General features: G+C 38.4%; 1 protein-coding gene across 12 annotated transcripts in view; it reads right to left on the bottom strand.

Moving 5' to 3' along the window:
• LOC114205552 (uncharacterized) overlaps positions 1 to 27,069 on the bottom strand; it is a 126,486-nt gene that overhangs the window by 53,718 nt on the left and 45,699 nt on the right. For 11 of the 12 annotated variants that reach the window (XM_088026362.1, XM_088026348.1, XM_088026365.1 and 8 more), the window contains exon 5: positions 24,635 to 24,972. The gene's annotated coding sequence lies outside the window, so the exon portion shown is untranslated. Of the gene's footprint in view, positions 1 to 18,226; positions 18,306 to 24,634; positions 24,973 to 27,069 lie in introns of those variants that run through there. The other variant, XM_088026371.1, reaches the window with a different exon arrangement.

Genomic DNA, 27,069 nt, shown 5'->3' with positions numbered 1-27,069 from the left:
TGATTAAGAACTTATCTGCAAAATACACACTTAAAAAAAAAGTCTTAAAACTCAATAATAAAACAAATAGTGGGGAAATGATTTGAAAAGACACTTCACCAAAGAAGATATAAATGGCACATAAACACATAAAAGATCAACAGTATTAAATTAAAACAACAATAAGGTAACAGACCTATTAGAATGGCTAAAATTATTTTAAAAAAAAGATTGACCATATCTGGTGTTACCAAAGATTCAGACCAACTGGAACACTCAACACTACTGTTGGGAATGAATGTAAAATAGTTCAACTCCTATGGAAAACCATTTGATAGTTTTCTTAAAAAGTGAAACAGACGTAAATATAATCCAGGCCATCCACTTCCAGATATTTACCCAAGAAAATTAAAGTGTTTACTAAGACAAAGACTTGCACACAAACTTTCACAGTACATTTGCCTGTACTAGCCCAAAACTGGAAACAGCACAAATGTTCAGCACAGAAAAATGGATAAACAAACAATACAATTGGAATACTACCCAGCAATGAAAATGAATGAACGATTGATACAAGCAACCAATGGGTGAATCTCAAAATAATTATGCTGAGTGAAAGAAGCCAAATCCTATCACCCCTACCAAAGGTACATACTGTTCAGCTCTATTCACAAAAATTTCCCCAAAATGCAAACTAACCTATGGGGACAGAAAACAGATGAGTGGTCGGTTGGGGAAGGCGAACCACTGGAAGACCTTGAGCAGAGTCAGGAGGAGGAGACTACAAAGGAGTTTGAGGAAACTTTTGATGTGATGGGCATTTCCATTATCTTGATTATGTTGACAGCTTCATGTGTGCAACCATATGTCAAAACTCACCAGATTGTACACTGTAAATATGCACTACTTATTCTATAACAATTGTTCCTCAACAAAGCTGATTTTAAAAATTTAAACATGAAATAAGTAAACTTAATCTTTCCTTTTATATGGGAATTCAGAAGCCCTTTTTTTTTGAAGATTTTATTTATTTATTTGAGAGACAGAGTGCAAGAAAGAGAGCCCAGGGTTGGGGCGTGGGCAGAGAGGGAGACAGGGAGAAGCAGACTCCCTGCTGAGTGGGGAGCCCGATGTGGGGCTCGATCCCAGGACCCTGGGATCATGACCTGAGCTGAATGCAGACACTTAACTGACTGAGCCACCCAGGTGCCCTGGGAATTCAGAAGCCCTTTAATGAAGACTTGAGAAGATAGCTATGGTGACCCCACAAATAGTCATCAGACTGTAACCTTAGGAGATAACAGGATTCATCTAGAGGTTGAACTAATTCTTTTTTATTTGTTTATCTATGTTGGGCAAAGGGCGAGAGTGGGCGGAGGGGCAGCAGGAGAGAGACAATCTTAAGCGGTCTCCACACTCAGTGCTGAGCTTGATGTGGGTCTCGATCTCATGACCCTGAGATTATGACCTGAGCCAAAATTAAGACTTGGACACTTAACCCACTGAGCCACCCAGGCACCCTGAACTAATTCTTTTTTTACCTAAAGCTTGAATAGTTCAAGATCAGATCCAAGTGTTTGGGGCCTAAAGAATGTTTAGTTGAGGACATTAATTTAAGAAAAGAAAAACATAATATAAAATATTAAATTAGGCTCAGAATTGAATATTAATACAGAATAAGAAACCAGAAAATCTTTCTAATTTTGAAAAGCTGACAAATACCACAAATTACACAAAATTTATTAAAATGATATTTATATTTACTAATTCACCACTAAATAAATTTCTTAACATTTTTTTGCACAAAATCTTTGTTCATTTCTCTCATGACAATTTTATAATATTGCCTATAAGAAAATAAAAAGATAATTCAGTCTTTCCTTTATTGACATGCATATAGCATTAGTAATTATATAGGCAGCATTATGTATTATAGTCTTGACCAAAGCAAACTTCCCATTTGACCTCATATCAATAAGAACTGAATCCTCCTCTGGCAATTTTACATTTCTGATAATTGGAAGAATTTCCACAGAAACCTGAGTTTCTCCTCACTATGTAGATACTTCCAGTGCTGGACATCTTAGCACCCATTCACATCAGGATAAAACCTCTGACCTGAAGGTTCTTGATTCACTGGCTGGTGAGTTGGCACAGTTAACTGAATGGTTTATTCCTGAAAGGCGATCCTATACTGGGATGGCTTGCGATGCTAAATATGGAAGTGTTTGTGACACACATAAATACATCCCTCTTGAACTGCAGCCCCAATAGAACTTTCCCTTAGCCAGGTCCCCCAAATTTCTGTATTTACTCCAATGCTATCAAGCCCAAGTAGAATATAATGGGCCAGCACAGATTAGAGGGGAGAAAAGACAATTGTCTTAATCAATTGCAATTAAAACATCTGGTTTTGAAAATTTTGGAAACGCCAACAGCTATAAGAACACATCACCAGAGTCTGTCCCACAGCCTTAGAAGGGGGACCCTGCAAGTAAGGGCCTTAAGCTTAAACTTTGTTTTCCAGTGAAATGACCTTTAAAATGAGCCTCAACTTCTTGTCCACCTTCCTGTTTTCTCTGTGCTGTTTGTTTTTTTCCCTCATAGAGTCTCTCAGTTTCTTAATTTAGAGTATGATGATAAGCACTTGGTTTTATGTGTGATCCATATAGCACCTTGAGAACTATAGTTATGTATTCTTACCACATGGAAGGGAAGGGACCAATGATAATTTTTGCAAAATGAGCAATTATCAAGATACAGGAAAACATACTTTGCTTAAGATATATTAATATATTGTCTCAGATGAGAAACCAACGTGTACATACAGTTTTAAATGGAATGTATGTAAATAATTTGAAAATTTTGCTTCTCAAACACAAGTCCAGATCCCAGATTTTATTATTCCTATGAAATTAAAACTCTGATTAACTAGAAGAATCAGAGAATAGCATCATTTAATTAAGTTTTTTCCTAACTTAAGATCATTAACCAACACTTTCTTTGTTTTCATTCTGTATTGTTCAAAATCTTCGTAAATTTTAAGTGGACATCTTTTCTCACTTAGCAAGAATATCCTGACTGTAATTTAATTTCATTAATTAGGTTGCTGAATAGTCTCAGGAATGTGACTCTGGAAGTCAGTTTCATCATACCAGAGGTTTGGAAGATGTAAGCGTTCTTAATGAAGGTACATTTCCTGGGCAATGCCTGTGTCACAAATTTTGTGGTGAAAGTACCACAAAACCTATAGAGTCACTCAAACTACAAATGTCAGTTTGAGCAAATAAGTTTGCAGTTAAGTCCAGAAGCAGCATTTACTTCAGGTCAGGCTTGATCCAGGAGTTGGATCATTGCCAGTATGAACCTGAATCCCCTCTCTCTCTGACCTATGTCTTCTGCCCCAGTGGCTTCACACTCAGACAACATAGTGGTTACCCCAGTAGAACCATGCTCTCTCCTACGGATAAGAAAATGCTACCATCGTTTCAGATTTTCATATCCTTCTAGAACACAGTTAAAGATGGGAGCTTCTCATTCCCAGAAGACTAGCAAAACTCTCATTCTATTTCACTGGTCTGACTGAGTTGCCTACTCATCTTTGAACCGGACAATAAGGCAGGAGGAATGGTGAAGAGGAATAAAATATAGTGGTTGGTTTAAGTCAGTCTGGGCTCACTCGTAAGCAGGTGGTGAGTTCAATTCCACATAATCTAAATGGCTATGGTATGATGTGGTACAGTATGGGGGACAGGTAGTGACGGATAAATTTTCCAAAAGAAAATAATGGGAAAGGAGAATGAATATCAGGGATGCAACCAACAAACATACACCACAATATCCATGAAATGATTAGGCTTTAAAGTTAGGCAGTCTAGAGCTCTGATTCCATCAGATTTCATCATTTATTATTTTTAGAACCTCAGGCAACTTGACTCTTTCAAGTCAGTTTCCTCTTCTGTAAAATGGTGATAGTAATTATAGTTATTTTATAGTTATTATAAAGGCTGCATAAGATAATATACATACAGTGAATGACATAGTGTCTGATACATACTAAGGGCTCAGGGTAATAATTGTTACTCTTGTACAAATTCTTCAGTCCTCTGAATGGCTGCTATTAAAATGGAAGGTAGGGGATTCTCTTTTATAGAGAACAAATCACCACTCTGGCTGCAGCAAAAGCAGCCATGGATTTCAAGGAACAACAAGGCCTTATTGGCCTCACCCAGTGTGTAGAAAATCCCCTTTCAAACCTCCACTGAGAGGTATATTAGGATGGAGATATTCCTGGGGTCGCAAATCCAAAACTGGGATTCACTTTTCCAGAGAAATAATGATCTGAATGGTGACCAAGTTTCTGCACTAGCTCAGAAGTATCAAGTAAGTCCACAGTGTAGCTGAAAAATAGTACCTTCACAGGTACATTTGGTGGGATTACAATGGTAACCCCAAATCATAAGTCCATCCACCATTCACGTCAGACTTTCTATGGGAAAGATATTCATAAGATATGAATATGATATATTGATATAGGATATATCTTTTGAATATGTTCTTATGATATATTCAAAGATAAATTCATTACTAAACGAATTTTCAGTACGTACTCTATTATAAAATAGTGAGATAGTTCAGTCTGGCTGCAGGACATACCACACAGATGCATCATTGAGTATATAATTTTTGAAATATTTAAGAAATCTAAATGGACATCTTACACAGAAAATCCCCGCCCCCGGGATCCAGCAGTGGATGGACAGAGAACAAAACAACAGATTAGTGAAAGATACATAACACTTCACAAGATAAGCTGTCCAAGTCATTGGCTCTATGCCATACTGTAGTGTTACAAATGTTATTTCTCTGTATTTCTCCATAAAATGCTCTTTTACATATATGGAACAGCATTTGAGATTTTTTCTTTAGGAGACAAGGAACCACAAAAGTGAAAAAAAAAAAAGTGTTTTCATTGGGAAGCAAACTACCAGACCAGATCAATACGTATCTTTCCCCTGGCACAAACAATATGATAGTTTCTGGAGGACCATCAGGTTCCCAAGCATCCTGGGCTCTGATGAAGTTTACTGCTTTTGTTTGTTTGTTTGTTTGTTTGTTTGTTTGTTTGTTTAAATTCACAGTTCCCTGTCTGTGGAAGGTTGCAGGTGTGAAGCAGCTGCGTTCAAGGTAACATCTCATACATTTGCACGGCGTGGCAGGCTGTGCTCACATCTTTCTACCTTTCTTTGCTTTTCTTCTCTTTTTCTTTTCTTTCCAGTTTGAGTTTATAGGATTTCACTCTAGTGCTCAATAGCAATGAACTACAAAAGCAAGGAGATTTCTTTTCTATTCTACTCTGTAGTAATGTGAGCACAGCTGGTCAGTCTGTTCTGGGTTAAAACCCTTCATGAACTTGAAGGTCATTATTAGATTCCCTCCCTTCTTCTGGACATAGAATTCTCTCCACTCATTTCTTATATTTCTTGATTACAAACTATTTTTATCTTCTTTTTTCTATTTACCCTGTCCCAGATTTTCCCATCCCTTTCGGAAATGAACCCCACACTTTTGTCAAGGAATATATAACCAAAGGGAATATTGGGATATGATAGGAGGAGAGAAAAGAGGGGAGTAATAAGGAATATAATAAGTGACCAGAAAGGAATATAAGAGGAAAGAAAAGTAACTGTGGACATGGTCTTTAGATAGAACAGGATTTGAGTCTTGGCTCTGTCACTTACCCTTATGGAACATTCTTACAAGTTACTTAACACCTCAGTCCCTTGGTATGTAAAATAGAGATAATTCATAGGGATATTGTAAGAACTAAATGATACACTACATGAAAAGAAAGCTTCCTGGCACTTGCAAAGGCTCCGTAAACGTTTATGATGTGGCAGCACTGCAGTGCCCCACCCAGACCCTCTGGAATTCCTTTGACCATTTCTGTGCATTCCTTCCTGAACTGGTGCCTTTTACTTCCAATGGCCTCCTGCACAGCACTCTCCTTTAGAGGATTAGCCTAGGGCTGTTGGAGCAGAAGTCCCTGGGAGTGTACATGGCCCTGGGGTTGGTCTCAGCAGTGACTGATGATGCAAGACTATAAAAGCCCAGCCTCCTCCCTGTTGCCTTGTGGTAGACAACTCAACTTCCACTGCAGGGCTCCCTTTGCAGGATCAGGCTGAAGCCGCCCCCTTAAGGGGCTTGGCCTGAAACAGACATGTTGCTTGACTTCTTCCCTTTTCCTGTCCTGAGGACCCCACTCCCTCACTGGTTTGTCCTGGGAACACTTCCTTAAATAAATCACCTGTACACAAATCCTCATCTCAGGATCTGCTTCTGGGATCCTGACCTAAGACAATTACCAATTTAATTATCATTCTCACTTCTTTATAGTGCAAATTGTTCGAATACCTCAGTTCAAGGAAGATAGTAGTGATTTTCAGCTCAGGTGGACAAATGTTCCCAAATAGGAAAAAATTTCCAAACAGGGCAACTTCTTTAACTCATCACACTATAGACAAACTGTGGTGCATAGTGAATCATTTAGTGGATTACCAGAAGTAAAGGGGGTTTTAAGCAGGTGGCATGTGCATTTCCAAAATAATTCGCAATTATTCATTCTTTAGAAATTGCTTTGCCATCCTTCATTTTGTTTCTGTACTCCTGAGCCTACAAGGAAGAAAACTTCCCAGTCTGTGGACTTAATTATGCTCTGCCTTAAGAAAATGTGGTCTCAACGTGTCTAATGTCCTCCCCTCCCTTGCAAGAGAGCTAGGGCCAGAGACAGGGTCTTGAGAAGTTGGAACCAGGCCTCTTACGAGAGTCACCCCGGAAAAAGAGACATAGACCCAACTCCCTAAGAGAGAGGCACAAACAGACTCTGGAGCTGGAGTGGGAAGAGAAGAGCTAGTGGTCTCCCAGAGACAGATTCAGGGCAAGAACAGCGAAGAGCACTCAAGCCACCAGCCAGTCCCTGGAGTCATTGCACATGAGGCGTGGGACTAGGTTAGGCTGGCTTAAAAGCCCAGATGCAGAGGCTTTGGCTCTAAAGACCACCAGGCATGGGGGTTTAATGTATCTCAGCACTCCTGAGGGGGTTATTTGAAAGACTTAAAGTAAGTAACTTGTTTCTCTCATGGATCATCTCTCATCTTCGCTTCTATTATCCCCATTGCTCCCAACTCTTGAATTTGTCAGCAGTTAGTCAATAAATCCGCTGGCCCTAATTTAAGGGGCACCCAGATAACCAGTAGGAATCAGTTATGTTTAATGTTCCCCTCTGCCCTGCGAGGCAGTACCAGGTCTATCCTACACTACATGAGCTTTGCGGCAGCTTTCTTTTAAAAAACTGTATTTTGGTTAGTTGAGACTGCCAAAAACTGCAATTCCAAATCTGTAAAACAGTATCCTCATTATTTTCCGTATGCATTTGTTCTTCCTGCGTTTCATGGGGCAAAGGTCTTTTCCAATTTTAAAATTAATCTGATCCCTCCCTTCCATTTCTTTCCCTTTTCCCAATTCTTATTCCAATCACACTGAGTTTGAGGCTCTCTAAAAGTTGAAGGGATGTGCTCTTGTTTTGGCCAAGCTCATCCCATCCCCCACCCCCAATTCTGCAGCCTAAGTACACTTTCTACCAAATCCCCACCGCCCCACAACTGCAACCCCACCCATTTTTTATTGAATTTTTACATTTAAATTGATAACTATAGAGAGGATTTTTAACCACTTACATTAGACTAGTTTTGTTTTTTTCCAAAAGAGAAGGAATCACTTATTTATTTTTCCCTAGCTCTAGCTCTTGTTCTTGCCAAGGCCACAGCATGGCAAATACACTGAGAAAACAGCACACACATGCGCATGGGCACACACACAGAGTTTCTACAAGGACTCTTTCTCCCGTTGTCATGGTTTCTATTGAAGCCTATTACTTATGGTAATCCTACCTGGATGATGTTCTATTTGCTTGTTTGTTTGCTTATTTGTTTGTTTTAAATATCACATCATTTTCATACTTTTATTTATAGGATGTTGCGGGCAAAGAATTTAGAACTTTCTTCTTCAATATCTTGTTCTCTTACTCCAGCCTGCTTTTGAACAAGTTGTTTATATCTGAACCTATTTTCTTACTTAATCCATAGAGGTTGATGAGATGTATTGGATTATTTAGACCTTGAGCCTGACAGAATTGAGTTCTTCTCAAAGTCACTGATGAACACTATATTGTTGAATGCAACGGCTAATCTTATCGATGATTCCCATTTTATTAGAACTTTCAAGAACAGTTGACACAATTGATCACTATTTCTGCCTTGAAACATATTCTTCACTTGGCTTCCCAGAATATCGTACTTGTTTTAACCATTCCTTCTCAGTTTCATTGGTTGATTTCTCCTTATCTCTCTGAAGCACAAGGTTCAATCCACAAACCCCTTTTCAGAGAAGTGACTTAAATGATCTCATCCAGTCTCATGAGATCTTTACATATCACGTATATGCTGATGATCCTCAAATTTCTATCTCTAACTTTGGCCTCTCTCTTTCAACTTCAGACTCACATGTCCACATGCTTGTTTGATAACTCCACTTGGATATCTAATAGAGAGATCTCTCTTAGTATGCCCCAAATCAGGTCTTTACACACACACACACACACACACACACACACACACACACTCACCCTCCTTCTCCAGTTCTCCCCATCTTAACTGAATCTCCTTCTACCAGTTATTCAGATCAATATCCTGGTGGCATGCCCGCTCTACTCTTATTCTGAAAGCCATTATCAAATCCTATTGTCTCCACTTTCAAAGTGTATCCTGCTTACCACCCCCACTACCACCACTCTGATCCAGTTCTGTCTGGATAATTTCAGTAGCCTCCTAACTGATCTCTCTCCATATGCCCTTGCCCCTCTTCCACCTATTCTTTGTCAACATTAACATCCAGAGCGATCCTATTAAAAGGATCATCTCGGTCATCTGCACAAAGCCCTTTAATGGCTTCCCATGGGACTCAAAGCAAAAGCCAATGTCCTTTCTATGATTTACAAAGTCCTACATGGTCTGATTTTCATTACCTCTGTGATGTCATCTCCTATAACTCCCCCCACCTCATTTATTCCACTCTAGTAATCCCAGCCTCTTTGCTTTGCTTTTCCCCACAAAAATGCCAGGCATGCCCCAGCCCCATGGCTTTTGCACTTGCTTTTTTGTCTGCCTAGATTACTCAATCTTCAGATACCTACATGGTTAGTTCTTTCGCTTTCTTCAGGTCTTTACTTAAAATCACCTTTTCAGTGAGGCTGCTACCCTCACTGACTCTATCTAAAACTTCCCTTCTTTCCCTCTTTTATTTATTATTAGCCCTTATCACTATCAATTATGTCATTTAGTTTGCTTACATATTTTGTTTACTCCCTTTCTCATTCACTAAAATACAAGATCCATGAAGGCAGAAGTTTTTTTCTGTTTTATTCAGAAAACTACTGAATCCCCAACTTCTGGTGCCAGAAGCACAGTGGGTGCTCAACGGATATTGGTGGAATGAAGAAAGAGTGCCAAAAATTCAGGAGACAGTTTTATCTAACCCATCTCACTCCGATAAAAAAGAAGATAGGGGCAGTAAGAGTTGCTCTGGGAATGGGTATGAGAGTGACCACAGGAGGACCATGCCTGATCATCAAAGCAATGTAAGGTGTTGGACTATAAACTTGTGACCTTCCAACTTTAACATTACTCCCATATGTATTAGTCACTGGATGCCCTTAATCGGAAAGAAATGGATTTCACCCGAATTGTTAGGCATGGTAGGCTCCTAAGAACTTGTTTTGTGTAAGATTACCTGCTCAAGTTTTACCAAACCCCCAGCTTTCTTCCATGCAGTGGACTTAGCAAATTCACTCTTCAGTAGCGTTGATTTTATTAGGACCTATATCATGGTCCCCTTCTTCGAGGTATATGCAAACATGAAGTCTCTTGGCCTTGATATATCAAAGAGAATTATGTGAAGTTTGGTCTAAAAATGAGGTTTTCATAAATCGATGACAACATGGGTCCCACAGCTTGGTGATTCAAATCCTTTTGCCTGCTCCCCCTGCCTTTTGTTTTCCTGATTTTTACCATTCTCCTTTCTGCAAACTCTTTTATTCCCCCTTTCTTCGTTGTTATTATTATTTTTTAATTTGAAGGTACCTAGCAGGGATTCTACACAGTTCACCTGAAAGCAACAGAAAATTAGTCAAGGAGTGAAGAAGTACCTGTGATTTTATTACTCGATAGAGACCAATTTAGACAACTTTTCAGAATTGTGGCCCGTCTTCCCATCTGGTTTGTTTGTCTTTCTGTGTCTCTGATTCCGTCATACCTAAGACCTGAGGGACCTTCCCTTCCCATATCTGTGTCACCTGCAGGCATGAAGATACCAAAGGCACTTGCATGCGTTATCTGCTCACTTGGGGATTGGGGATATTACTATTAGGGTGTGGAAGATTTGTTTCATACAGGGAGTTATGTAGCGTCTTCAGGGGATCTGAGACCTAGAAAACAGCGGTCCTATTCAAGGAAGCCATGCTACCAGGGAGCCCAGTTATCAATCAATGTACCACAAAAATTAAAACGTCTCTTAGAACAGCAGTCGAAGCACTGTGGGCAATGAATTCTTAGGGGGTGGCAAAACAGATGAAATCCAGTCATCACATTTTACAACAGATCTGCTGCTTGATAAAGTACAACTGGAGAGCAGACTGTTAGCAATAAGGCCATTTCTAAGAATAAAATGAGAGTTTGTAAAAGATTCGTTTGAATTATTAACTCCAAAAACGTGGCTGGAGAAGAAAATGGTTGCTGCTATCACTGGCTTTTCTCCTCACATGTATGATTAGAACAAAGGGAGGCACAGAAGAGCAGGGAAAGAAGTGCAAGCAAATTTCCCTCCGACATAAGGAGGCACATTTTCACGCAGTGCTTCATGGATACGTGGAGAGGCCACCTACCAGGTAAAGAAAACACTGCGGCCATTGTGAAAGCAAGCAGATGCTGGAGCAGGGGAAAACGACGCTCATTTTTACTAAACACCGTTGCCTTTTTTTTTTTTTTTGCTTGCAAAGCATTCTTTTAATACCAAGTGGACACATCTAGCCTTTACTCTACTCTGCACCCTGTGGGTTTCCACTCCCTGTTCCCAGACGCCCTAATCTGGATTCAATTTAAAATGTGAGGCATGTTGGAGGTCACAGGAAAACAGCCAAGGTGACCATTAATATCTCCTCTCTTGCTCTGAGGTGACCAACCGAGGACGAATCGATCTGGAAAGACAGTATTAGTGTTTTCCAATTCAATACTTCTCACCACATTGATGATGAGATTTGAAATCTTTCATCCGAAGAGACGCAGAGAAACATGTTAACAGGCCACAGTGGTCAATGCTCTCCTTGGATTTCATGGGCATGTTTTCTCCACATTGTATGGAGACAAACACTTGCATTCTGACTCCAGAAAACAAAACGTTTCCTTATGGAATCCAGCCCCGTCAAGAAAAAGAGAATCATACTATCACTGGGACTTAACAGATCCAGGGATATCATTTGGCCTTTTCCTCTTTAGAAAGCTGCTCTCAGGACCCTTCCAGGTCTCTTTTTTCAAATTCTTCCAGTAGAAAATCCCTAAGTCTTCTTTCAAGATTGTATGACATGACTTTTCAGAACAGGTAGGTCTATTGACCGTAAAGACTATTAATAATTCCTGTTCACCTTATTGTTAAAGACACATCCCTTTCTCATATAAAGCAATTGAATGTAAGACAAGTTAAATAATATTTGGGACCATTAAGGATTTAATTATCCTTCTATTTAAAGGAGACAGGAGAATAAAGTTTACATCTCCAATATTGCAGATCTGATCAAGGCACTTGAAGAAAGACAAGATTTAAAAAAAAAAAAAAAATGCTACCAATATGCTTAGTCTAAAACTTTGGAGGGTGAAAGTCATATGATCAAAGGTTATAGAATCACTACAGGTAAAATGACTGTTCACTGAATTCTGAATAACATGGCTAGAGTACTTGGAGAAGTAGCATTGGGTTAAACGCTTGCAATTGTTTGTTGTTGGGTTGGGTTTTGTTTTGTTTTGTTTTTTTAAGGAAATTTTTCATATCACAGGATAGATATAGATTTAGAAAGTCAGCTTTTTTTATGATCTTGTATATAAGAGGCAAGGAAGAGTTGGGTTAATTTTATTTGTATATATTTACTTTGCTTTAAGCATTCTTCTAGGCACTTTTAAAAGACTACCTAGGAGGTGCCTGGGTGGCACAGTAGTTTGGCGTGAAGTCTGCTTGGGATTCTTTCTTTCTTTTCCTCCGCATTTCCCGCTCATGCTCTCTATCTCTCTCTCTCTCTCTAAAATAAATAAATAAATCTTTTAAAAAATTATCTCATTAATCCCCACTTTGGTTCAGTAAGGTAGGTATTCTTATTATCCTCATTTTTTTAATGGAAACTGAGGCTCAGGGAAGGTATGACATCACAGAGCTGATAGGCAGTGGAGTCTGGCCCCCAGATCTGTGCTCAAAACTACTGCATCACCTCCCATTCAATCACGCATTCAATAAATGTCCAGTGAGCACCTACTGTGTGCAGGGGATGATGCAAAGGTAAATTAAATGTTGTCTTTTCTTCAAAGTGTCTATAGATTAAGAAGAGAGAAGAGACATGAGACATGAGATGGACACAAATGCCTATATCTTAAGGAAGCATGTGACAAGTTACCTGACAGAGACACTGGGAATCTATGAAGCAACTCTGTAACCACTCCATGTGGTCCAAGGAGAATGGGACATAGAAGAAGCAGAAGAGAAGGACTTAGGAGGAGGGGCCAACAATCATGTTGGGGATAATTATAAAGGGAGCCTATAGTAAATACCTCTCAAATGTTGAGAAAAGAGAGTTCCCCATGGGAGATAAATCAATTCTTACAAAATGCTGGAGCTGTGCAAATTCAATGTTCTGTAGACTCAGTGAGGCCAGGTCTCTCGGACTAAAACTCAGCTATAGCCTTTTTCCCACTTGAGCAACAAAGAAACCAAGCAAATATTTACACGTTTAAAAATACAACTGACCTACTATATACCCATGAGAATGACTAAAATTTTTAAACTAAAAGTAAAAAGACTGACAATACAGATAATGCCAAATGTTGCCAAGAATATGGAGCAAATGGGACTCATAAATTATAGGTGGGAATGTACAAGGGTACAACCTCTTTAGAAAAAGGTTGAGCAGTTTCTTATAAAACTAAATATACACCTACTTTATAATTCAGCAACTCTACCCGTAGGTGTTTACCCAAAAGAAATAAAAACAGGTGTCCACAAAAGTCTTGTACAAGAAACACAACATAGATGAATCTCAAAAACATGATGAGGGAAAGTAACCAGACACAAAAGACTACATGGGGCAGGGTTCCATTCATATGAAGTTCTAGACTTGGAAAAAGAATTATTTGGTAGAATCAAGTCAGAACAATGGTCAGGTCTGGGAGGGTCAGTGCCTGGATTACTGGGAAGGAGCATGGGAGGACTTCCTGGGAGTTTGCGTGACATAGGTATATGTATTTGCCAAAACTTGGCAAATGATCATTTAAGATTTATATATTCCATTGCATATAAACTTTACCCTGAAAGACAAGAAATGTAAAAGATATTGAATTCTAGCTAAAGATATGCATGATGTAGTATTTAAAAGTGAAATGGCTTTATGTCTTCTCCCTACTATGATATGTATCAAAAAATAAGATGGACTGATGGATGGACAAATAGATATGTGATAAAGCAAATATATTAAAATGTTAATTACGAATCCAGCTGCTGGATTTTTGAGTAGTCACTATAATAGTCTTTCAACTTTTCTGTATGCTTGAAATTTTTCATAGTAAAATTGCTTTTGGAAAAATACAACTCAAGAATATAGTAATACATATTTTTGAAGGTTTGAAGATTTGAATTACCTAGAAATCAAAATGACTTTGCAGTGAAGAAAGCTTAGGCCCCTATTTTTGTAACTACCCTCCTTTCTTGAAGTGTAGAAGGAAATAACCAGAGAGGTAATGCTACTACAATGCATGACTGAAGGACCCTCAACTTTATGACACAAAACATGTGTCTTATGTGTTTTAGAAATATTTTGACTGCTTACTTCAAATGGACCTTTAACTTTAAAAAAAATTAGAGTGGATAAACCAAAGTTATTGGAATACAAGGGCAATCTCTGGAGTCCTAAGAATTTGTTAAAGACATTTTTTGCTTGTTGTGCAGAAAATTTAGAAAAGCTCCTAAGTACATAGTGAAGAAGAAGGAAACCACCCATAATCTGATCACAAGAAAAAAAAACCACTGTTAATAGTTTGAGAAACTTATTTCCAGTGATTTCTCTTTCCACATTTTTAACAGACTAAAATGGTAAATAGATCAGTGTATAGTGTGAATAAAAAACTTTTCATAAATAAATTTAAGAAGTACATAAGGTTATTTTAAATGGGTATGTCATATCTTACTACGGAAATGTGGGCGTATGGGTTGTTTTAATTTAGTTTTCTGTAATAAATAATGTTGAAAAGAAACATTTGTGCAAAAATACTTATTTTTAGGACAAAAAATTTCTGGAAATGTACATTTAACAGAGCATCTTAACTGGTCTGTGGGTTAAGAATTAGTCCCCATGCGCTTTTGACAAAGTGTCCTTATTGCTACAGACAGTTCAATTATAGTAAATACGAGCTTAGCCTCATCCCATGGTTTGTCAGCATTCCAACAGCCCATGGAAAGAGACTTGAACCCTGTCTACACCCGCAGTTCAGGCGAACACAGACTTATGCACTGGGTGGGGGATGGGATGGGAGGTAGAGATGAAGAACTCAGTTTGGAAAGTGTTCCTTTCTTCTCCAGCAAGGGAGAAAGGAACTATAATCTTAAGTGAGGCAGGAGCCCAGCAGCGGAAGCTGCCTGAGACAGTGAAGAGTCGCCCCTCTACAGGATGAGGCTGTGCTTGAACCCTCCCCAGGTTCACCCATCTGCTGGATATCCCTAGAAAGAACAGCCTCTGTATTAAAAAAGGATAAAGAAACTGTATCATGTCAACAGGAGAGTAGGTAAACCACTGTGCTGTGGAGGCGCTCTTTAAAAGCAGTGGACGTAAGATGATAAGGTATTTCCATTCTACAACAGAAAAAGATGTGAGCTGCTGAGACACATTCAGAAATGGGGACTCACAGCAAAAGAACTCAAACATATTGTTATTCTGAAGGCAAGAGGACCTGGTACAAGATGAGAAAAGATTTGTATCTCTCCCTTGTTCTGTTTCAGCAAATGACTCAGATCTACTAGAATACTAGAGCCGGCAGGCACCAGCTGGAGAAAGCTCATTGGTAAATACTCAGGAATTCTGCAAACTGGTTTAGTAACTTGAAACTGGCCTTGCTGGAAATATTCACAGCATGGAAATCAGCAAATACCGCATATCAGTGCTTTCCCTGACCCCCGGAGATTTGGCTTACCAGTTCATCACAGCTCAAATCCAAAGCTCCGTTTCTGATTTCTCTCCCAAATTCCAGACCCATTATTGCCAACTACATTCAGAACATCTCCACTCAAATTCATTAGGTTCAAAAGAGAACCCATTGTATTGTCTCTCAGGTATGACCTTGCTAATGTGTTCGTACCTCTGTTAACAATTTACCATCTTCCCAAACACTGTAACTCAAAACCTCACAATCATATCTGACACTTCACTCAATAATAACAAGAAAAAAATGAAGGGACAGAAAGGAGAATTACTCAAGTGACATTAATTTAACACATTATGTCAGCCCTTGTGATTAGCCCTTTACAAACATTCTTACAATGTCTCTTGAAAGAGGAAATCATTCCAGTTCTGCATATGGAAAACTGAAGTTCAAGGAAGTTATATTACTTACCCCAACTTACAGGGTTATTAATTTTCAGAACTATGATTTGAATCCAGGGCCCTCTGAGTACAGAAACCATTCTTAAAACCAAATGTCATATTTCTAACCAATCAGCTGCTCAATTTGGCCCTTCAGGCCTTTGTCACTATTTTTATAGAGGTATTATTTATATACAATGAAATTCAGAAATCCTAAGTGCACATTCACTGTGTTGACAAATTCACACGTTTGTGTCAACTCATACTTCTATGAAAACATAGAACACTTTCATCACCCCCGAAAGTTTCCTCCTTCCTTGTTCCAGTCATTCTACCCTGGAAAGTAACTACTGCTTTGATTTATTTTATCCCAAAAGGGTTTTATCTGTTCCAGAATTTCATTTAAGTGAAATATACAGCAGACACTCTTTTGTGGAAGGCTTCCTAAGCTGAACATTTTGAGAATAATCCATATTATTCATGTATATCAGTATTTTATGTCTTTTTATGGCTGAGTTATATTCCATTGTATAAATAAATCAATGTTTGTTTATCTACTCTTTTACTGACAGATGAATGATGGGCTATTATGCCTAAGGACGCTATGAACATTCTTGTACAAGTCCTTTTGTTGACATATGTCTTCATTTCTTTTGGGTAAAACTTAAAAGCATGAGTGTTAACCCATGGGTTTGGTGTATGTTTATCTATATGAGAAGATGTCATACTGATTTCCAAAATGATGTCATCATTTTATATTCCAACTACCAGTACAGATATTCTCTACTTACAATGGGGTTACTTCCTGATAAATCCATTGTAAGTTGAAAATATCCTAAGTCGAAAGTGCATTTAGTATACCTACCCTGCCAAACATCAAAGCTTAGCTTAGCCTACCTTAAAGGTGCCTAGAACACTTATATTAGACTACAACTGGGCAAAATTCTCTAACACAAAGCCCATTTTATAGGGAAGTGTTGAATAGCTCATATAATTAATTGAATACCGTACTGAAAGTGAAAAACAAAATGGTCCTATGTGACCGGAATGGTTGTAAACATATCGGTTGTGCGCCCTCGTGACCACATGGCTGCCTGAAAGCTGCGGGCTGGCTGCCACTGCCCAGCAGCACGAGAAAGGATCCTATCATGTACAACTAACTGGAAAAAGATCAAATTTCAAAATCTGAAGTTCTGTTTCTACTGAATGCATATTGCTTTTGCCTGATCGTGAAGTCGAAAAATTAAATTGAACCATCGAAAGTTGGGGACCATCTGTATGTGATGATTCCAGTTACTACACATCCTTGCCAACACTAAGCACGTATTGTCAGTTTTTTTAATTTTAGCCACTCTGGTGAGCGTGTAGTGATAACTCATTGGCTTTGATTTGCATTTCCCTAACGACATTTCCCTTATGATAGATGATGTAAACCTAGACATTGAAGAAAACACAGGAGTAGCAGGAATATTATCTTCATGACTTTACAGAAGGCAAAAAGTTCTTTGACAGGACCCAGAAAGCACTAACTTAAAAAATCTACATATCTATAGATATATTTTGTGTGTGTGTGTGTGTGTGTGTGTGTGTGTGTATAAAGAGAGAGAGAGAGAGAGAGACATACAATGGACTTCATCAAAATTAAAACCTTAAGAAAGTAAATAAACAAGCCAAGTCCTGGAATAAATACATACATACAAGACATTACACCCAGACTATAGTAACAACTCTTCCAACTCAAAGTTTTTTTAAAAAAATCCAATGGGAAATTATGGGCAAAAGACTTGAACAGACATTTCACAAAGGAAGATCTGCAATGGCCAAAAAGTTACATGAGATAATTCCTCACAGTACTTCATCGTTACCTTTTCTAGGAGCCGATCATTTTTTATTTTGTACTACAGTTTCTGTAAGTATAACTCCCAACCCAAACTGTAAACCACTTGAAAGCAAAATGAACATTTGAGGCACCTTTGTACCAGGGTATATATACATGGGGAGACAGGCAAGGCTCACAAATATTTTTAAACGGTTGACCCAATGAATGCACAACGTACACCATAAAACATTTTTAGCTGGTCATTAATATTGTAAGCAAATGAAGCAGGATTATTAGAGCAGCACCAAGAGAGAAGAATGAAAATAGAGAACAAGAGGACTAAGCCTGAGAGAAAAAAAAAAGTATTTCCCACAGACAGCTGAAATGACATTTTAAGTGCTAGTGTAAAATATAAGAGGAAATAGAGTTAGTAGAATAAAACGACAACGATAATGTGATATAAAGCTTTCCAAAAATAAGACACCTACTTTTTTTGCTTGGGCAACCCATCTCTGTGTGAGTAATTTTGCATCTATAAAAGCCCAGGGGAAGCCATCAGACCAAAACAGGAAGCTGTGCATGTGCTCTCAGGCGGAAGTCACCAAGACATGGCATCCTGCTTGCCAGAAGACTCAGATTCCTTGTCAAAAAAAAAAAAAAATAGACCCCAAAAATGCAGATGGCAGCAGTACTGCATCACAATAGTGTTTTCAGATTCGGGTGACTTGGAATTCCCAGCATACCATAATTTTAACTCCTATAGGGCATGTCCTTTCTGAAATAAAATTTGCTCACTGAGGCACATGTGAATAACTTGTGCAAAACTTGTTCATCCTCATGACTCATGAACCACTGTTCAATATTAACAGTAACTCTAAAAAGGAATTTTCTAGAACCAGAGGTTTACTCAGGCCATCTTCATAATTATTAAAAAAAAAAAAAAAAAAAAAAAAACAATGTACTCTCTGTTCCAGATGATGTCCTCAAGAACCAGTTCTTTTCAGGAAAAAAAAAAAAAAACCTGAAAAATTCCAGGGATTCTGTCGCAAATTTCAAACTAATTTGTATAAATCATTCAATTCCCATGTAAAAGAAAGATTGGTTCTTTTCTCTTTCCTGATCAGAGCTTTGACACATGTGGAAGTTCTGACCAATAGAAGCAATCTTCATGACTTTTCCTTTTTGAGATTCTCAGAAGGAAAAAAAACAAGCTTACTGAATAAATTAAATTACATTTCATGACTAGAGCAGTAAACAAGAGGATTAGAGATACACTCTGGGTGGGGTTCATACAGGTCCTGGGAAAAGAAAGAAAAACAGGAATTTTTTAAAAAGAAAGAAAGAAAGAGAGAGAAGAGTTAAAAGATTTAGAAGAATCCAAAAAAAATGACATTCCAGAATTGTACAATGTGTGTGTGTGTGTGTGTGTGTGTGTGTGTTTATGGAGGTGGAAGGAGGAAGTGTCTAAGAGTCAGAGAAAAGCAAACCTTAAGTGAAAGTTATAGTTTTGTCAGGAAAACCTTGGCGAATAAACATATTTCTCTCTATTCAGGCAAAACATACCAAGATAATTAGCAGAACTTTTTAAAGAATATGACCTCACCTGAGATGCCATCTCAGAAATATTATTCTCCAATAATAGAACCATCTAACACACACACACACAAACACACACACATTTTAACATGTTAACACCAGACCCAACACCATAGTAATAGACATAAAGGAAGGACAGGATGGAAATTGCAAAATGGCAGAGTATTCTTAAACACGTTGGGTGGACATACTTAACACACTTCAATCTCTTCAAGTCTCATTTCTTTCTCAAGTTTTCTCAATGAAAAGCTAACAAGAAAAGGAAGTGTTTGTGGCCAGGGATGGGAGAAAACAAAAAAGTAAATGGTTCAAAGTTCTGGAAAGACACCAAGGCAAAAGCACATTCAGTCCAGGTGTTGCCTTCTTTGTCCTTTTCAACCTGTAAATAGATGGAGAACGCAGTGCTCGAGGGTCCTCTGCTCTCCTTGACTGCCCTCACTCTGGGCAACTTGGCTTAGATTTTCCACAAATGTGATGTGTTCCTATGAAAGATACATGTATATAATTTTTTAGATCTGTCATATTTTTAAATGCTCAAGGAGAGCCTATCATTTAAAGGATTCCCCCTCGTTTATACATGTCTAAGTTCCAATTTTGGCATTTGGGACTTCTATAAAATGTAGTGTATCAGAATAGTGTTCCATTTCAGAATCAGTGAATGGCTTTGCTACACCAGAATGTCAGGCTTCAGCATGTTATTTCTGTATTCTAATTCAAATCCTTTATGTGACTACCTATCCATTTCTAATTTGAATTTTGCTGGGTAGTTTAAAGCTTTTAAGTCCTTTCACATCTATTCTTTAAGATGCTTAGTTTAGCATCTTGCATTTTCCCGCCAGGGTTTTCTTGTGCATAATTCTTTGGCACGCCAGGTGGCAGGTTCTGAAACAGTTGTTGGGCGTTCTGTGGCCCCCAAACTCTCCCAAGGAATATGGGCAACTTGGGAGCGTCCTGAAGGATTTGGTGCCTGGGGTAACATGTGCTGTTTGTTTAGTGAATTAGCACCTCCGAAAACGATCGTAAAGAAGGTGTTCCTGATGGCATGGAGCACAGAAATAGGAAGCATAGTTGATCTGTTTCAGCTCTAGCTTGTGCTCTGTCAGCACTATACAAATGTTAGACTCCAGTTCAAAATTGATAACCTCAATGTTTTTAGCCCGTGTTCACCATGTTTGAAGATATGATTTAGAAGATGTCAGCTGGAATCCATGATCTTGGAGGAGCTTTTAATGAGAACATGGTTTATTTGGTCATGGATGGTTCTACTGCCTGTCTTATTCTTTCGTGCTCCCTTGGCAGGCACCAGGGACTTCAGTTCTGATGTGGATTTTTTTTTAATTCTGTGCATTAGCAATAAATCTATAATGACTATTTTAAGGTCTAAATATATGAAACATGAATGGTGAAAAGGCCACCTGCATTATGGTAGTACCAATAATAGCCCCCAGTTCTGCATGCTAAATAGGGTGCAGCCACACGGCTGAGTTATTTACATACACCTAATCTTTATAATAAGGCTGCAACTTAGGTACTCTTATTAATATTTTACAGATAAAGAAACCGAGCCTGTACATTACTGAAAATATGTCACCTTGACCCCAGAGCCTAAGTTTATGACCATTATACTCTCCTGCCTCTTTCTGCAATTCATTTAAGTGTCCTTTGATAAGCTGCAACACTCTGTAAATGTCAGGTGGTATTCTCGCGGCTGTTGGAAAGGAGCCTAATCCCTGAACTCTCAATACTGCCACAATCTAAAGGAAGAAATGCCTTAAAGTGGTTTGAAGGGTACAGCTATCCTTGTGAGTCATTTGAGTGTAGCTATCCCATGGGGATTTGGTGCAGAAATACTTCAGAACTAGTGTTTTAGATTTTCAAGAACTCAAGTTAGGGGCCAATGTCACCAGAAACTGCTGCCATCTACTTCTGAGTGTGGGGAAGAAAAAGCCTTGACGAAAAGCAAACAAAACAGCTACTTCAAGGCTGAAGAAGGCCTGCCTGGGATGTCTATATTTTTCTGCTGTGGTTGCAAAGAAAATGTTTGCATTCTGAGAGCACTTCAAAATGAGATCATGTATCTGCTCCTTGGAAGATCCCTCTATGTTAAGGTCTCCCAAGGAAGATATTGCTTCTGTGACACTACAAGGTAAAGACATCTGGTTCCATTATCCATCACTGTTATTTAGAAGTGAGAAATGGAGTGAAGGCCAAAGGTCAGGACTCCCAAAGCAGAAAACTCAAACAATATGTTCAGTACTTGTGTAACACTCCTCCGGCGTATGCAGATATGGCATCTCAGAGTTTAAGGCCTATTGTTTTCTGACATATCTCTATGACAAAATATTATTTGTCAGTCTTCTCTGAAATAGAAGTACACATCACTACTGAGACATGAGACTGCTTTTGCTAAAAGTTGATCATTTGGGCAGCAATACGCAATTGCAAGTTATCAATAATTGCTTTGTTAAGCGAACAGATTTCAGTGATTTCTCTCAAGTAAAATATTGCTTTCATGACATCAACCCTTTAGCTGAAAAGAGGAATTAATCTGTTGTTGAGGCAACTAAAGTGATCTTAATTATAGTTGTGAATTTGGTCTCATCCATAGATTAGGGAAACTATTTTGTTGATCTTAATGGATTCTTGAATTTACAAGAATTTCCTCTCTCTCTCTCTCTCTCTCTCCTCTTTCTTTCTCTCTCTCTCCCTCCCTCCCTTTCCTCTCTCAATTATACAGGAATCTTCAGGTCTGAGCTGGTGTAGTAAATGTCTATTAAAGCATTCAAAAATTTACCCCTCTACGATCATTGGTAAGCACTGCTTTGGAGCAGGGACAAAACAAACAGCCTCTGTCACTTTGAGAGGAAACGTCAATACATCCTTGTTGATAAGGGAAACTACCTGTGATCGAACACATTCAGGGGTGAGGGGGGGCGGGAGCAGATGTAGTGTGTTTGGGTAAGAAAGGTGAATAAGCCAACGTGGTGACCATCCAAGCCAAGAGCAACTCAAGAACTGGAATTGGAATATGAAACAGAGCTATGGTGAGTAAGTATACCCATTTCTATTTTTTAAATTCTTATTTAAAAATCGAATGGAGAAGCTGCCCATGGTTTCCCATTTCAGCATTTTAATTTTTCTCTGTCCTAAAGAAGTCTAATTTCTTACTGAATACTGAATACAATTCTAATGTGTTTTGTGTTATTACTAATTTATCTCATTTTGTTTTAAATTGCACTTTCCCTTGTTTTGGAGGGGAAACCTTGAAAATCTAAACCTCCCTAAGGACAACGTGGTGGAGAATCCATGGTAGGTTTTTTAACTTCTATCAGCCTATATCTATAGATACAGTTTGAAAGATCGCAGGATTCTATGTAAATTGTTATTCCTGAGTTAATGAGAAAAGCACGTTGGACAATTAATACATATTGTCAGCCTTTAGAACAATGTGGGAAAGCCCTTAAAAGATTTCTGACAGAAGTAGCTAAAACATCGTGTGTGTGTGTGTGTGTGTGTGTGTACACACATCCCTTAGGTTTAGGTTAGAAGCCAGAATGAGAGTTGAAAATTAAAACTAATAGGGAAAGTCTCAAAAATCTAAGTTTTATTTTCAGTTAGAATCTTAAAGAAGGGTTTGAGAGGTTCCTATTCTATCTAAAATGGTTTGTTCATAAATAATGAATGTTAGAAAGGCAGAATGCCTAAAGTCCCTTTACATCCAAAAGGAAATTTATGATCCCCTCAAAATTTTAAATCATTTCAGGCTGGGTAAAAAGAATACCTTTAGGTATTATTTTTGACCTAAGTTCCACTCTGGCAACTTGCTAGAATTATATTCCATATAAGGCAGAGTTAATCAACCTCAGCACTATTGGTACTTTGGACCAGATAATTCTGTTATCAGGAGCTGTCCTGTGAATTATGAGACTTCTAGCAATATTCCTGGCCCCTACCCACTAGATTCTAGTAGCAACCCCACCATCAAATGTAAGAATCAAAAATGTCTCTAGACATTACCAAATGTCTCTTGAGAAAGATGGTGAAAAAAAATCACCTCAGCTAAGAACCCCTGATAAAAGAATTCCTATGTAGTGTGTGTGTGTGTGTGTGTGTGTGTGTTTGGTGATGGTGGTAGTGGTGGTGGGGTTCTTACTAAAGAAACTAACTGTAAAATAATTTCAACTTTTATTTGGTACTGCACTTCGAAAAAAATGGCCTCCACACCTGTCATCTCTCATTAGAGGTGGAGAATATCTTTCTTCCCTTTGAATCTTGCTTTGTCTTGTAAAAAGCTTTGATAAAAAGAATGTGAATAAGTGACAATATGTGACTGAAGCTAGGCCTTGGGAGGTCTTACAGGTTCCAATTTGCTGTCTTGGAGTGCTGCACTGAGGCCACCATGTAAGGAAGCCAGTCTAGCTTCCTGGAAAAATCAAAGGGCACATGAAAGAAAGACAAGGTGCTCCAACCAACAGCAAGCTTCAGTGCCAGACACGAGTGAAGCCATCTTGGACTTTGCAGGCCAGCTGATCCTCTAGCTAACTCAGCCTCATGAGTGAACCTGGGTAAAAGCAGTGGAAGAAATAACCAGCCATCCTATAGAATCAAGAGAAATAGGAATTGTTCTTGGTTTAAGCCTCCAAGTTTTGGGGTGGTTTCTTATGCAGGAAGGACTAACATGTTCCCTGGATTGGACCTAATGTACACTACTATCAAGAGACTCCTATATGAAATGTGGGGGATCAGATCCAGAGAGGTGAGTGACTTATAATCATGAAGACACGGTTCCCAGTATCCTCAGAGACTTCATACAGCTTCTCAAGAGTGTACATGTAGATTGATTACTAACTTTTCAAAACTTCACCCAATTCAATTAGGAAAAAGCATATTTATGCAGTATCAACAATGTACAAAGTACAGAAGGGCAGGGGGGCAGATAGGCTATAGCTTTCTACCTGTTTTTAAAGTAAGTTAAGACAAAATCTTCGTTATTATTGTGAAAGGGAGTGAAACATAAAGCCTGGAACAATAAAACTATATGCATCAAACAGATAATGATTATGGAGGTTTTGTATTGATAACTTGTCAACTTGGTTATGCTGGAAGAATTTTCCCTAAACCTCCTTTCATCCTTTAATCCTTTCTAGATTAAAGTTGGCCCAAAGAGAAATTCACATGACATTTTTGATATTTTGGGTGAAGCTCTGCCATTATGCTCTGAAGGTTTTCATGGTTAGATGCAGTGAGAAATAGATGGAGAGATGCCAGTGGATTCCACCATGTCCTTGCTTAACCCCTACCTTGTGTCCAGTTCTTCCAAACTGCTGGTCCTGTTGGTCAACAGCTACCGCAGACCCACCACCTGAAGTTGAGGCAACAGCTCACGTATATTCTGGAGCAGTTCTCCTTCATAATACAACTTCAGCATCTGGACATGCTTGGCTTCCAGATTTTCCTGTAAGGTATCACTTGTTCTTTTGTATAGTGTGCCAGAAGGGCTGGCTAGTGATTTTTATGTGATCCTTCAAGTCTTCCTTTTGGACTTCTCTTCATCTTCTCCCATATTTGTATATGGTCTTCCAATAGTAGACTTTTTCTATCATGATACTCATAGTAATTTTTACTTCCCAATGGAACCCTGGAAAATAGGGTAACACAGTTCAGAAAGACGAAGTGGAGAGGATTCAATTTCACGCTGGCTATTCTATGGGATTGCACTTAATTTGGGGGATCCCATACATGTTGGATTTCCTAGCATTGATGAGAGTGGAAAACGTCTTACAACATCATGTCCATTCATTCTTCACCTGGTCATGGAAAAGCAGAGGATGGGAGAAAACATTAAAAAACGCTCCTGCTCCTTAGTTGTTCCAGTTATAAATCCAGGAGGACTCAAAAGGAGATTTTTACAACATGGCCAGGGGATTAATACACTGTCTAACACGATAAAGATCTCATGGGCAAAAACCATATTGAGGAATAGTAACTAGGGACATTTTTTAAATCAGAAGTAGAGGAAAAGTAACACTAGACATTTTGGTGACACAAGAAAATGTTTATGGCATTCAAAGGGAGGTGTAGTTCAGAAATAATTTAAATAGGTTTAAGTGCCCATCATAAATACAAAAAAAAAAAAAAGAAAAACTGTAGGCAAAAGGAATCTTGAGAGGTATAAATCAACAAAGAATAAAAAATTTTCTGTAAGATAAATTGAAATGTACCAGGGAGAAATAAATGCTAATAGTCCTTGGTTGATAAAATTGAGCTTTGGACTTCTGAAAATGTTGTATGTGCAAAAAAAAATTGTGATGTTTGTATTTCATAATGATTAGAAGGAATCCTGAAATCAAGAAAGACTACAATTCTGAACTGTAGGTAATCTTGTAAAGCTCAGTGGATCAAGTCAAACATACGCTACTGGTTTTCACTTACTTTTGGCCCTAAAAGATTACCCCTGGGCCAAAGGGGATGCAAGATCTACACCAATGGTTCACAAACTCTAGAAGGTATCAGAAATCACCTGGGGGCTTGCAGAAAATATTCCATGTGGGCCCGTATTTAGAGATCCTGATTCAATAGACCCTGAGTGGAATTAGGAAATTTCTACTTTTTCAAAATATCCTAGACGATTCTGACCTAGATCGTCTAAGATATACCTTGAGAGACAGTTATCTGGACTCAAGAGAATAACTTCACAGGTTCTGTACCTGTATACCTGCGTATATCAAATGAAAATCCCTAAATGTTATTTTCAAAGTATAAAAATACCACATAATGTCCAACATGATGCCTTGTTGAAGAAAATATACCAGTTGCTTTGTTCCCAAGGAAAATGCATGAAGTTCATTATTTGTGTGTGTATGTGAGAGAGAGAGAGAGAGAGAGATTGTGAGAGAGGAAGAGAGAAAGAGAGAAAGAGAGGACATCCTGTACTTGATGATGTTCCTGAGGAGGCTGGCAGCTTTATCTCAGATGTCAAGGCATGAGGGTCTCAAACTTGCTTACAGGCTCAGGAAGATGGCTTCAGACCAAAGCGGGATTTTTCCCTATCCTGTATTGCTAATTCCAAAGAAATGTATAAAATTGCTCATGTCATTTATTGATCAAGGAAAAATCTGTATTTTTTCCTAATAAGGTATAATAAGGAAAATTAAGGAAAACTTTAGCTCACTATGAAGAGTTTACTTTTGGCAAAAAGGAAACATGTTCAAACATTCAGCTCTTCAACAATGGCAAGGGAGTGCACATTTTGTATTTAAGGTTTTTGCAATAATTAACATGTGAAATGGGATACCAATCATCCAAACTTGGTATCTCAATTTTGCTTATATTTTTGTGAGTGATAATGTCATTGTATTTTACAAGGACAAGTGTTTCAAATGTTCTTTCTTGCATCCTTGCTTTGTAGACTTTGTTCCCTCTGTCTAAAATGCCTTCCTTATGCCTTCTTCACTTAACTAAATCCTGCTTATCCCTGAGACTCAGCTCAGACTCCACTTCCTCCATGGGGTTTTCTTTGAAATCCCTCAATCCCTACCACTTTACTCCCTGAACTAGACATTTCTTCCTACTCCGTTTCAGAGTAGCTGGTGCTTCCCTCAATTAGTGCACTGTGACTCCAATGTCTGCAGCCCCTTTGCCTCCACCAATAACCTAGGAGTTCAACGAGATCAAAAGCATCATCTTATTTGTTTCTATTTCAGGAGCTGAGCAAATAGTAGGGGTTAAAAAATAA

Source organism: Eumetopias jubatus, unplaced genomic scaffold (genome assembly GCF_037043125.1).
Source record: "Eumetopias jubatus isolate StellerSeaLion01/CBP00866 unplaced genomic scaffold, mEumJub1_p1.0 scaffold_1, whole genome shotgun sequence".
Lineage (NCBI taxonomy): Eukaryota > Metazoa > Chordata > Mammalia > Carnivora > Otariidae > Eumetopias > Eumetopias jubatus.
This window is presented reverse-complemented; position numbering and strand designations above follow the sequence as displayed.